The 10,941-nt window shown below is 43.8% G+C and overlaps 1 protein-coding gene across 6 annotated transcripts in view; it reads right to left on the bottom strand.

Moving 5' to 3' along the window:
• Positions 1-10,941, bottom strand: part of Frmd4a (FERM domain containing 4A) — a 584,600-nt gene that overhangs the window by 507,746 nt on the left and 65,913 nt on the right. Inside the window, exon 1 of one of the 6 annotated variants that reach the window (XM_029471444.1) lies at positions 1,764-1,809. The exons of the other annotated variants lie outside the window; for them this stretch is intronic. The gene's annotated coding sequence lies outside the window, so the exon portion shown is untranslated. Of the gene's footprint in view, positions 1-1,763; positions 1,810-10,941 lie in introns of those variants that run through there. 6 annotated transcript variants of the gene reach the window in all.

Raw genomic sequence — 10,941 nt, 5'->3', positions numbered from 1 at the left:
AAAAAAAAAAAAAAGAACTGCGAGCCAAGATAAACCCTCCCTTTATTAAGTTGCCCTTTGTCGGGGATTTAGCTGTGCTTGAGACAATGCTTTTCTATCAGAGTGAGAAGCCACGGGCAGACTTATGACCCAAGGTGTAAATCATTATATCATATAACCAAGATCGAGAATTACTTGCTATTACAGTGTAGCCTAGCCTGGTTTTACTATAAAATAAAACAAAAATTGCATTAGAATATAATGCAATTTATATAATGTGCAATATTGTAATGACCCTGTAAAGAGACGGCATATCCTATTTTTTTTTTAGATGGAGCAATTATGTCCTAACGATTAATCAAGGGGACAGGGAGATGGCTAAGTGGGTGAACTGCTTGCCTTGCAAGTGTAAGAATCTGAGTTTCGATAGCCAACTCCCATATTGTGCTGGTTTCCTTTATCTGTCAACTCGACACAACCCAAAATCACTGGGAAGAGGTTCTTTATGAGGAATTATCTAGATCAGGCTAGTGGGTGGGCATGTCTGTAGAGGATTGTCGTGAAGTATACAGGGAAGGGAAAGCCAGCTGAGAGCAAGCAAGGATGCATTCATATATTATCCTTCTGCCCTTGATTATGGATGTGATACTTGAAGCTCTTGCTTTGTCTTTCCCACAAAAATGACCTGTAACGTGGAACTGTAAACCAAATGAACCTTTCCTTCCCTAGTTTGCGTTCTGTTAGGGTATTCTTAATTGCAGAAACATAAATGAACCTAGAATACACATAAAAATCCAGGCATGTTGCCCCATGTATATAACCCCAACAGCAAGAGAGGGGTGGGGCAGAGAGGGGTGGGGCAGAGAGGGGAGGGGCAGAGAGGGGTGGGGCAGAGAGGGTGGGGCAGAGATGGGTGGGGCAGAGATGGGTGGGGCAGAGATGGGTGGGGCAGAGATGGGTGGGGCAGATGACAAGCAGAGCCCAAGTGCTCCCTGGCCAGCCAGTCCAGCCAAAGCTATGAGCTCTGATTCTGTGAGAGACCTTGTCTTGAAGAATAAGGTAGGCAGTGGTTACTGAAGACGCTAGATTTCGATCTCTGGCCTCCATCCACATCAGTAGGCACACCTTCATGCACTCATATCCCATGTAACAGTTAACAAAGGAAAATCACCCGGCAGAGTCTCACTTGTGAGCAAATGTTAATGCATATGATTCCAAAGCCTACATTCTTTCTTCCATAATACAGCATTCCCTTTAGTATTTGTGAACATGAACATCTACCTTGAATCATTGTCTATCAACCCAAGGAAGAGAAGATGGAGTCTCTGTCTCTATCCACCTCTAGATAGATACAATTTTTGCAGAAGCACAATTTTGTTGGGTAAACAGGGATCTTTTGAGTGCAGATTCTGCACAAAGGCATCCCCACCTCCCGGCACCTGTGCTGTCAGATGGGAGCCCCCAGCAACCTAACACCCATCCAGTCACGAGCTTTTCCACAAATGCTACACAGTTAGAGCCTGGACTTCATCACACAGGATTCATGAGCTCATGTCGCCTCCTGAAATGTCCAGAGGCAGGAGCAGTAGTAAAGGACAGTTGGCTGAGCCCCAGCTGCAGGTCTGCACGGAGAAAAGGCATAGCGACAGGTCCCTGGATTCATCAGAAAGGAGCCGCCCTGAGGTGTGCTCAGGTGGCCTTCAGCTACTTCAGTCTCCTCATAAGAAAAATGATGATAATGTCTACCCCAAGGGATGTATATATGAAAAAAAGTGAGTCCATACCTATAATGCACAGGATGTATATCCAGGAGAAACTTGTGGTCTCAGAATCTGGCATTAAATAAATAAATAAACAAATAAGCAAATAAGAACACAGTTATCATAAGAGAAGCTTCCTCCTGCAGTAGACGAGAAAAAACACAGAGACCCACAGACAGACATTATACAGAGTGAGTCCTTGGAACACTCAGGGGATGTCTATCAAATCCTGTCCTCGGGGCTCAGGAAAAGAGTGTAGGAGCCAGGGGGCTTGGGGGAGATCTAGGGGAACCAGATCCTGTAAATCAGTATGAGCAAGGCTCACATGAACTCAGAGACTGAGGTAGCATGCAGAGGGCCTGCATGAGTCTGCACCAGGTCCTCTGTGTGTGTCATGGCTTCTAGTCTTGTGTTTTTGTGAGATTCTGTGTGTGAGACTCTAATTCTTGTGCCTTCTCTTTGGATATATATATATATATATATATGTGTGTGTGTGTGTGTGTGTGTATAACATATAATATATAACAAAATATATAATATCTGATATATAATATAAGATGATATAATATATAATATAGTTATATTTATTATAAAATATAAGGTAAGATAAAGCAAAACTAGGGATATATATATATATAACACACATATATATTTCTGATGTATTAGTTTTTGTTTTATCTTATAATATTTTATTTTATTATTATCCCTTAGAAGCCCATTTGTTTTCTAAGGAGAGAGAGAAAGGAAGTAGAGTAGGGTTCATATGAGAGAGGCGGTGGGAGGGAACAGGAAAGGCTTGAGGGAGGGGAAGCCATAATCAGTTTATAACATGTGAGGACAAATTTTACTTTCAACAAAAGAGAAACAACACAAAACATCAGCTTCATGCCCTTGGTAGAATTCTAGACCCTGTAGACTGACATGTTAAAGTCCTAATCTTGGTACTTTAGAGTATGCTTGTCTTGGGAGATGGAGCCTCTGAAGAGGTAATTAAGTAAAAAATGTCACTGGAGGGGCTCTAATACAATAGGACTGAAGTCTATAAAAAGAGGAATTTGAGGCAGACAAACAGGAAGACAATGGCCCTACAACCACCTGCCAGCCACAGAAGGAAATCTCAGAAGGAACCAATCCTGCTGACCCCTTGACCTTGGAATTCTGATGTCTGGCACAGTGAGAAAGGGAATTTCTGCTTTCTAAGCCTCCCAGTCTGTGGTGCTTTGCTATAGCAGCCTGAGCAAACTAATACTTGTTCTCATAGTTGCCATAGCAACTCAGAGTCATTAGATTAAAAAGAGGCTAGAGATAGCCTCCTAAGCAGGACATTAGAGGTAGCACCTATCCACAGAGCTAGAATGGCACCAGAACTATTTGATCTGCTATTAGGAGGGCTTCCCAAAGACTTAGGTGGTCCCAAGTCCAGCATGAAGCTCCAGAGAAAGCCTTATCAACATTTGATGTTTTTGCTGAGTCACTTAAGTCCTCTAAGGTCTTCTATGCAAAATTGTTAGAGAGGTAGAGGCAAAGCAGTTTATCAGGGTGAAATGTCTTATCATAACTAAACATCAACCCTGGTTTTCTAGCCACTGGGGAGTACTTTTTGAGAACCAAGAAGTGTTGGTTCAAAGCAAGTATAAAGGCACATCTACACACACCCACATACATTCACATGTATACATTAATACACACACACACACACACACACACACACACACACACACACACACATACACAAACACTCTACATGGCCTCAATTCAATGAGCTATAAGTAATTAAATTACTTGAACAAAGACAAAGTCTACTAGGCAAATGTGTTTGATACCATTTCTCAGACACTATGGTACCCTAAGCTAGAGAGAGAAGCAAGGGCTGTCTTCAAGGCATTAAAGCCATTGGGAAGAATGCGTTTGCTCTGCATAGTAACTAGAATATGCATGTGATAGCAAGAAGAGAAGGGCATCAGGCATAGAGGTGGAAGAGGGAGGCAACTGCTGTCAGTCTGTAAAACTTCCAGAGAGCAGCTCCAGCTGTGTAGATGAGCCAGTGCCTGCCAATGCACGGGTGGCCCTCAGAACTGTCAGACTGCAGATTAGTTTTTCTCAAGAGAAGGATTTTTCACAAAGGAGGGATGACTCCACTCTGGATCCAGGAGGAATGCCTGGGCTCAGTTATGTTACTACCCAGGCTGGGCATCATACAGACAACAGGCTCAGATCAACCCTGCCCTCTTTGGAACAGAGACAGAAACCACTGGCCACACAGAAGGTCCAGTTAAGCAAGAAGCCGGGAAGCAGGGTGGGAGAAGGCAGTCAGCTCACTCTCCAGGAGGAGTCGGTTCACCTCTGCATGGCTGGGGGGACCTTCTGAGAGTAGCTCAGTTCAACCCAGCTCTGCTCCACACAGTCTCTGTTGAGCTGTGCACATGAACAACCGGACTCATGCCTCAAGCCCTGGGGTGCAGGCATTTTCACAGTGCTAAGAACAACGATAATCTGAAAACACAGCTCTTGGTATCTGCCCAAGATGATTTTATATTCTTGCTGTTTTCTTTTTCTGTTGAAATAGACATGTTAATAAGGAGATGGGGCTTATCTTTCTACTTCTCCTCCCCCTCTCCGATCTCTATTTCTCTCTATTTTTCTCTCTCTATTTCTCTCTCTCTATTTCTCTCTCTCTACTTTCTCTCTCTATTTCTCTCTCTCTATTTTCTCTCTGTCTCTCTCTCTGTCTCTGTCTCTGTCTCTCTCTCTCTCTCTCTCTCTCTCTCTCTCTCTCACCCCTGCCTTTCTCTCTCTCTGCCTCTATCTGGTTTTTTGACTTTGACTCCCTCCCTCCCTTCCTCCCAGGTCAGTGTTCTAGACTGTATCACAAAGATCCATATATTGCCACCTGACAACTTCAGCTTGATGCATTATCTCCATATAGTCAGGTTCCAGTTATGAACCTGTCCCTGCTTTTTGAATTCTGAGGCTATAGGCTGCCTTGCCATGCAGTTTATGTGGTGCTGAGAAACTGACTAAGGGTTTGTACATATAAAGCAAGGAGGTCACCAACTAAGCTACAGCCTCAGCCCATTTCATTCCTGTCCCTCTCCCTTGGAACCTTCACACTGCCTCTACCCCTCGGACCTAAGTGGCTTTCAGCCGCTTTCCCCAGTGACTGTCCAATTCCCCACGTAGAAAGGGATCTAGCGTTAGTTGAGGATCTGCTTGCTGTGTTGTATACAGAGTGCAAAGCACAGTGTAAACTGCCTGTTTTATTTCCACACAACATCATGTGTTAAGGAACTCATAAATCTGCCCATCTGGGGAAAACCATCAAACCCAATGAGAAGATCCCTCAATAAAACTTTTATCTAGCTGATTTATAAACTCCTAGGGGTGTAGATAAAATAAATATGACTTGGAAAATTCATTTTATCAATTCAGTTGCACATGCATATTTAAAATCACATACTCTAAATAATACATTAAAGTAGAGATATTACTTTTCCGGTCTTACATATCATTACATAATTTTATTCATAAACTCTGAGAATTATCTCTAGGGCCAATTTTTGAGTCATTTGGTTCCATTTTTCCGGGACACATTATCTCCATTTCCATCTCAATTGTTTGGGATATGGCACGCTGTCACTGGAAACCTTATCCCAAGAGCTGAGTTAATATGCATTCACACAGCATCACGACAGTTGTCTGGTTTACTCAAGACTTACTGTATACTTATGAGCTTTTTATCGCTTTTTATTTATTTTTATTTATTTTATTTATTTGGTTGGTTGTTTGGCATTGGTTTGATTTGCTGAGACAGAGCCGTACTATCTAAACCAGACTGGCCTCAAACTTGTAATCTTCCTGCTTTGGAGGAAGTATCCTCCTGATACTGAGACTCTGGGCCAAAGTCATCACATCTGGCTACCATATTGCCCTTTAAAAGAATCTTTAGGAAGCTTGCTTGAATCTAATATGTACGTTTGCACAGGCACATTCCTAGAAATAACAGCCATAAAAAATGTGCTGGACTGATTTTTCTCCTATATTTTTACTATGTGTTTCTGTCAGGAAACCTTGGAGAGAATTCTGATCATGCATTGACTGAAGCCTCTTTTGGTCGATGTGCTTCCCTTAAGCAGTGCAATGGACATTAGTCAAGGTCCGCTAAGGGACCACAGCTGACAGAGTGAGTATCTACTCAATGGGAATTTTTTAGATTGCCTTACACAGTGCAGTCTGGGTAATCCAACAATGGCTGTCTTCAGCAATGGCTGGGATCATGGTAGCTGCTCTATTCATGAAGCCGATTGCCTCATCCATCCCTATCTAATGCTGAAGGCTGAGAGGATTTCTGGAGAGTCTTAAGTCATTGGTCAAGTTCATAGCCCAAAGAAACTGGGTTCTACAGTTCTGTGGTCAGCAAACGGTGGCAGCAGCAGCAACAAAGTAGATGCACTCACAAGTAAGACGTCAAAACAAGCAGGCAAAAGCAACAGCTTCTCTCATTGGCCTTTCCTCATATCAGGACTGCCACCAGGAGGTCGCATCCACTCTGGGGGAGGATTTTGCCTGCTCAGTCAACTTTATGGAAACACATTTACATATCCAAGTGTGTCTTTTGCTTGATTCCAGAGCCAATAGGGCTGACAATTAAGATTAAACATCGCACCAGGTTTTTCAGATTAAATTAATTGAAACAGAATCTCCAATTATTGAGGCACATGTGCAGCCTCTAGCATTTGAAAGGACTTCTTTTTTAAGGGATGATCTTGGCAGAACTAAGTGGATCTGTAAGCCTCAACTCAGGTGACTCCCTTAACCTCATATTACGAAACATGAAGCTGAAATTTGGAGTTGAAATGACCCTTCTAAGATCAAAGAGCTAGACAGTAATGGTTGGGACTGGCAGCCAGGACATCCTAAACAATGAATCACAATCTATACTGTTCAAAACTCTCACTATGACTTGCAGTTTATAACCACTGTGCAGCCAAATTCCTTTCTAGACCCTCTGGCTGTTCTCAGCATTGATTATAAGATTCACATCAACATCTGACTCAGAAAGTTCACTTACAGGGGTGTCTCTAAATGAAGTTACCAAATATGTGCAAAATGATTTAGCACATATACAAATGAATCAAATATTTTCATTTTGCAAGGGTTAAAACCTTGGAAACACACTCAACATTCATGATGGGTGCATGTTCTCAAACTAAAATTCCTGCATGTGCTAGAACACTCAGTAATTATGCTTAGTGTTTGTGAGCTACAATGAGTGGTTATATATTATGATTCTATTTTGTTTAATTCTTATGTGTGTGTATGTGTATAGTGTGTGTATGTGTGTCTCTGTGTGTTTGGTCTCCTGTTTCATTGTCCCTGGTGTATGTGCACATGCATATATAGATGAATTTGTGTGTGTGTTTGTGTGTGTGTGTGTGTGTGTGTATGTCTCTGTGTGTGTCTGTCTGTGTGTTTGATCTCCTGGTGCTCATGCACATACATATATTGGTATATGTGTGAGTGCATGCATGTGCATGTGGAGGCAGAAGTAAATATTGGGTGTCTCCCACAATGACTCTCCACCTTACATTTTTGAGACAAGGTCTCTCGCTGAACCACAATCTATACTGCTCACATCTCCCACTATGGCCTGCAGTTCAGTGAGATGGACTTAATACTTGCACAGCAGGTACCTCACCAACTGAGTCATCTGCCCAGCTCTGATTTTATTTAAGCTGCGCACACATGGTCAAGAGCAATGGGAAGCATGCTGCCATACTTATTGGATTGATTTCTAGACATGGAATTAAATATGATTGTTCTTTTAGTTTTACTTCTCTGATGCTTCAGTTCAGAGAGAGAGAGAGAGAGGGAGAGGGAGAGGGAGAGGGAGNCTTAGTATGGGCTTGAGAGATGATTCAGTGGTTATGAGTATTGTCTGTTCTTCTAGAGGTCCTGAGTTCAATTTCTAGATACCACATGGTGGCTAACAACCTATAGACCTATCGGAAAATGAGAGGGGGGGGAAGGAGAGGGAGAGGGAGAGGGAGAGGGAGAGGGAGAGAGAAGAGAAGAGAAGAGAAGAGAAGAGAAGAGAAGAGAAGAGAAGAGAAGAGAAGAGAAGAGAAGAGAATAGTGACTCTAACAGTGAGAACACTTGGCAGGAAGTGGATTCTTGTTTTCTACATTGTTCCCCCCTTCTCCCATTTTCAAAGGATTTTCCACTTAAGGAGAAAAGATTAAGGCTGTAATCCTGGGAAGGTATCAAGTCCACAATCTGCTTGTGAGCTCTATCATAGCCGCGCAGGTATAACAGTCTGTCTTGCAGAACCAGAGGAGTGTATAAAGCCACTCGGCCACGTGCCAGATCTCTTGCTAGGGCCGAAGCTCAAGCAAGCTCTCCTAGATATTTGGCGGTTCTCTTTAACCCGGTCCATGGCCTCAAGATTGTGCTCGGTGGGAAGTAATGAGTTTAGCAAAGATGACACGTTCTCTACCCTCAGGGTGTCTCCAAGTCCAGGAGAGGATTGGCTGATGAAAACATGTCTTCATCATGAGCAGAAAGGAAACATGACATTTTAGGGGGGAGGGGAAGGGAAAAAAGCCACAGGGATCACTGGCAGGTCTTTGTGAATAAAGTCAGCACCTAGAGGTCATAATAATGGACTCGGGAAGGTCCTCTGAGTCGACTTGTATTTGTGGCCAAGGAGAAGTAAAGATGCCTCTTACAAAGTCACAGCTACATACACTGGTCAGGTGACTTTTTGTTGTGTGTAAGAACTAGGCCTTTTTTGAGAGGCTGTGGTGTCTGTGAAAGTAAGCAGAGGGGCTGATAAAACTTAAAAAGCTCTCTGACAGGCAGCTTCTAAGACAGTCTCCACTGCCTGGAATTTAGTCCCATGCCCATCCCTTCTCTTCCAGAGTGGGTGGAGCTACTGACTTGTTTCTAAAGATTAGAGCAGAAGGGGTAGTGTGAGAATTCATCTTGATGGGCTTTAGAGTCGCCATGGCAACAAACATCTAGCCATGCCCGGGAGGGGAATTTCTAGATCGGGTTAACTGAGGTGGAAAGAGCTGCCCTAAATGTGGGCAGCAACAGTCCATGGGCTGAAATCCTGGGCTGGGAGAAAAGGAGAAAGTTAGCTGAGCACCAGCATTCCTTCGTTCATTCCCTCTCCTTCCTGACTGTGGATGCCATGTGACCAACTGTCTCATATCCCTGCCACCATGAGTTCCCCGCCATGATGGACTGTACCCTTAGACGGTGATCCAAATAAACCCTCTGCTCCTTACTCTGCTTTTGACAGGTACTTTGTCATAGCAAGAGGAAAAGCGACTAATGTAGATTGGATGTCAATTCAGAGCCTGAGATGCAAAAGCTGTGGCTTCTGTCCAAGGCAAGATTGCTCCATCATGGTTCAAGATGCTAGAAGGGAGCTACTAGATCTTGACCAACTCTGTGTGAGGTCCATGAAATCTTGTAAGCAAACTTGTCAGTAAATATCCCATTGCAGGCCCTGCACATGAGACCTCAGCTCCAGCCACCAGCTTCCCTGCAACCTCATGGGAGAACTGGGGTCAGAAGTAGCTCAACTTAGCTGCACCGAGCTCTGACATGTGGAGACTGTCTTATATTAAGTTGGAAGTGACACGTTATACACAAACAGGAAAGTAAGAAAGATTGGAAATGAAAGCTTTCCGAAGAGGGCCAAGTGTGGCAGTCCTGCCGCTGCGGAAAGAAAGCAGAGCCCACAGCAGCAGGGTTTTCATTTCGTATGGTAGTATGCTGGTCAGATTTTTGTCAACTGGACACAAGCTACAGTTATTTGGAAAGAAGAACTCTAAATTGAGGTTTGTCTGTAGTTCGTGCTTCCAGGTTCCTGCCTTGAGTTCCTGAGCTGACTCTGTGATGGACAGAATGTGTAAGCCAGAAAATAGTATCAGAGGTTAAATGAAGCCAGGCAGAGTTCACCCATGAGGCATCACAGCCACTCCCGGTGTTTGGGCGTAGCTGCTCTAGAAGCGGATTAACCCATTTGGATTAGTTAACTTTTGTCAAAATGAGGAAAATCAGTCTGAAGACATTTAGGAAATCTTTTAACCCGAGTAAAAGCAAAGACGAAACTGAGTTCATGGTGGTTCAGCTGCAGTCTCTTGCTGGCAACTTGATGAAAGATGACTCTTTATTCGGCCGCTGCTATGGCAAAGACATGACCAGTTGTGATATTGGCAACGAGGATGAGAAAGGAAAGAGCAGGTCCAAAAGCGAGAACCTGGTGGACACTTTGAAGAGGCAGTTGTCCGCCAAGCAGAAGACCAAGGGCAAGTGCGGCACTGCACCCTCAGATGGGGACACCGTCTCCTCAGCTTCAGCTCCTGGTGTTTTCAAGGATGTGCGTGCTCCACGGCCCGACCGCTCCACATCACCACCACTATACCTACACCCTGGCCGCTGAGTCCCACCAGCTCGGAGGAGACGTGCAACAAGATGGAGATGCAAGTGAAGGCAAGGAGCTGGTGCATGCTGCTAGCCCAGCACCAGACAACAGTGTGTGCAAAGAGCTGCGGGAGTTGCAACCCAGAGAGCTACTGCAGCCCAGAGTACTTGGGAGTCCTGTTTCTTGCACTTTGGGGTTCAGAAACAAGACATGAGTACAGTTTACAGACTTACATCGCCATTGAAGTCTTTACTGCTATAACTTAGTTTTTATGTGTGAGAGTCATTGATTTGTTCAGGGGTGGGGAAGTGTCTGCAAGGTGTCCTGAGTTGATTTTGGTTCTTGGAAAGGGATGTCTTGAGGGTCTGTAAGTGTGAGTTACCAACTACACACACATGCACGCATACACACACATTTACACACACACACTCACACACATGCACACACAGGAATAAGTCGATGTGATACTTTTCAAAAGGAAAAATCATCAAACAGTTTCTTTCTAATGTCTTTAGTCTATAACAGATCTGACTCTTTTTTTAATGATATTTTTTTCTTTTTTATTTTATTTTTATTAGGTATTTTCTTCATTTACATTTCTAATGCTATCCCAAAAGTCCCCCATATCCTCCCTCCCTCCCACCCCCCCTCCCCTATCCACCCACTCCCACTTCTTGGCCCTGGCGTTCCCCTGTACTGAGGCATATAAAGTTTGCAAGTCCAATGGGCCTCTCTTTCCACTGACGGCCGACTAGGCCATCTTCTGA

The sequence above is a fragment of the Mus caroli genome, chromosome 2 (assembly GCF_900094665.2).
Source record: "Mus caroli chromosome 2, CAROLI_EIJ_v1.1, whole genome shotgun sequence".
NCBI classification, from domain to species: domain Eukaryota; kingdom Metazoa; phylum Chordata; class Mammalia; order Rodentia; family Muridae; genus Mus; species Mus caroli.
The sequence above is the reverse complement of the archived record's forward strand: the minus strand, read 5'-3'. Positions and strand labels throughout refer to the sequence as shown.